Below are 3,154 nucleotides of genomic sequence, written 5' to 3' on the forward strand. Positions count from 1 at the left end.
AACCGCTCCTCGCAATTGGACAGGAACTTATGAGCATCCTCTCCCGAGGTCCTGGAAAACCTGGGTGCAGTCAATCTCAAAAATCGATCCAATATCTTTTGCTCCTCTGAAGACATAAATGGCTGGGCTACTGTCAGTTGTGGGACTACTGGTGCTAGCGGAATTCTACCCTAGCTGTGCCACTAAATCAACACCACCCTGTGTGGTTGGATGAGCTTCCACAGCCGGTGGACCGCCAGCTAATTGCAATAACTATACTAATGTATCCCAAAGAATTGACGAAGATATAAAGCCGGGTGGAGCCTGGGCTGCCCCCTGGCCCACCTGCTGATGTGGAGGAATACCTGGAGCTCTCTCAATCCTCAGAGCTATAACAAGATCAGGTGATAGATCCCTACCCTAATCTCAAATAGGGGCTGCTGATCTCAAACCTCGTGTCCTAGCCATCTGCTAGAGAGTGAACCAATGAAAAAAAATTACGACCAACCCAGACTCAACGCACAAAAATGAGATTTTTCCCTAAAAATGCTTTGTAGCCACCCAAGGATAGAGTAAATACGTCTCCGTACCAATTTCAGCGAAATATAAAACCAAAAGAAAGTTCGGGTCTTTCAAAATGCAAAAAATGCATAAGAATAAAGCTGAAGGAGATTTCAGTAGTCTCTAGGCCAGTAGCAGCTACCTCAAATCTTCAATGATGCTAGCAACGAAGGAACCACAGGAACAATATCCAGAGTTCGTCAGATTTATACTTGCATGTAGGGTGCAGAAAAAGCAAGAGTGAGTATGGAACCACATGTACTCAGCAAGCTTCGTAGAACAACCCTAATTCAAAGTGGTGACGAGTGACACTACATAAAATATTTAAACACAAAACACACAACCTGCTGTCATGACCCGATTTCTAAAGCCGTGATGGCGCCTACTTTAAGCCACCAGCAGGCAAGCCAGGCCATAGTCCAGAATGATAGAAAATGGGACTAACAGGTAGAGACCAAATAAAAGATCATGTATAAAGATAATAACAACAATAATAAGTGAAAACTAAAAAGGGAGCATATATAGTATATCAAAATAAGAGCAGGAAAAAGGACCAACTATACAATGAATCTCTCCCAAGACTTGATAAGGTCAATACTAGAGCCACCACTAACAGATAACCAGAGTACTAGATAAGAATATAAAATGTCCATAATATACACAAGTAGTCTCGAGTGCAAAAGACTAACTAGAGAAGATGAAGGAGGATCAGCCTCGGACGATAGCAAGCTCACCCTGCTCTAAATCAGTATTAAAAGGTAGAAGTCACATCAACGTCAACTGATAGTGCTCGGATCTGCATCAGGAAAAAAATGCAAAAGTGTAGTATGAGTACCAAAAATCACAGATACTCAATAGGCATCATCGGCCGACTGAACTCAATACAAAAAAGGTATAACTATAATGCGAAGGCATAATCTGGTCATCAGTAAATAGGGATGGAAAGGTAAACAACTACAAGCTACGCAACAAATGTAAAGGAATAAACGTAAGCAATACAGAAAATGAATAATACAGTAATAATAGAAAAATAAAAAATAAACTAACTGGGCCCTCATAAGCTGAAGAACCTAACTGGGCCCTCATAAGCCCGCTAGGCACACTGAAGAAGATAATTAACCCAACCGTACCCCCATAAGTCGGTGGGACACACAAGAAGTAATGAAAATAAACATAAATAATCTATAACTGAGTTGATCCCAATAAATCATGATAGTCATCCAGATGTGTACCGAACTTGAACCAGCACCAATTGGTAGTAACGAGAGGCCAAATATATGGAACTCATAATTAGATGCCAGACTCGAACTGGAACTCATAGTAACCATAATAATTAGATGCCGGACTCGAACCGAAACTCTTAATAACCATAATAACAAGATGTTGGACTTGAACCGAAACTCATAATAACCATAATAATCAGATGCCGGAGTCGAACCAAAACTCATTATAACCATAACAATCAGATGCCGAACTCGAACCGGAACTCATTGTAATCATAATAATCATTAGATGTCGGACTCGAACTGGAACTCATTGTAATCATACCCACCGGTAATATTAAAATTCTTGCCATATCATAACCATGTCAACATCTAAATAATCATCCGTCAATCTTATTTAAAAAGAGATAAATTCAAGGTTTTGCAATTTAATTTCACATCCTAAAGTAATAAATGTTATATTATATTAAAAGATAATTTTCCAAATATTTATTAGAACGGCGTCCTAATCCGGATAAATAAGACAGTTTATATATAAAAAAAAAAAATACGCACCTACAAGCATTTATCCAAAGCTAGCATAATAGTTTACATTTTCAGTAATTAAGCTCAATCTAAAGATAGGATAAATCTAGCTTACCTGGACGCCAAAGCTATAATATGTTTCCACGAAGCCTCCAAATAATACTCCACTAAAATCGAGCTTGAATCCTTTGTCGCTAATGAAACCCTCAGAATCGTGAACAACCTCAACAATAATAGACACCTTCATGATCATAAATATGATAATCACACGGTCTAATTTGCTAATTATATCTCAAGATCTTTCATAATTTCTATTTTATCAAGTTGAATTTGTGAGGGTTTACACCAAAAGTCGGTGGCAGTGAAATCAACGTTATCATAATTATAAATAAATAACAAAGTTATTTCTAAAACAATAAATATTCAAAGTGAATTGAGGTAGAAGAAAAAGACATAGGAATAAGAAATAGCAAAGAAGAAGGAAAGTAAAGAAACATAAATGTTAAAAGGAATCAGTAAATGAATACATACATTGGCCTATGTATATATATTCTCTTACCATTTAAATATTAAAAAAAGTTGTCCATCATTAATCTTACTAAGGATAATTAATAATATGGCTGCCAGCTATACTATACTAATCAAATTCTAAAGTTAGAAAACAAGTGGCAGCACCAATTGTGGTCCACCATTCCAATTTCAACGTGTGGTAGTGATGGGCACACCAATTAATTTTCTACATGGTGTATATAATTGGGTATTTTATAAATTCATGGTAAAATAATTTTAATATTTTAAATATATTATAATTAATATAAAATTATTTCTGACAAAACCTCTATTATATAATAATAATAATAATAATA

At 36.2% G+C, this 3,154-nt stretch overlaps 1 long non-coding RNA gene across 1 annotated transcript; it reads right to left on the reverse strand.

Moving 5' to 3' along the window:
• Positions 1–1,038: 1,038 nt before the first annotated feature.
• LOC124894173 lies at positions 1,039–3,001 on the reverse strand. The gene is made up of 2 exons (XR_007051044.1): positions 2,404–3,001; positions 1,039–1,336 (listed from the first exon to the last, which is right to left on the reverse strand). It is a non-coding gene; the product is annotated as an uncharacterized LOC124894173 (long non-coding RNA).
• Positions 3,002–3,154: the final 153 nt, after the last annotated feature.

Source organism: Capsicum annuum, unplaced genomic scaffold, assembly GCF_002878395.1.
Source record: "Capsicum annuum cultivar UCD-10X-F1 unplaced genomic scaffold, UCD10Xv1.1 ctg70889, whole genome shotgun sequence".
Classification (NCBI taxonomy): Eukaryota; Viridiplantae; Streptophyta; class Magnoliopsida; order Solanales; family Solanaceae; genus Capsicum; species Capsicum annuum.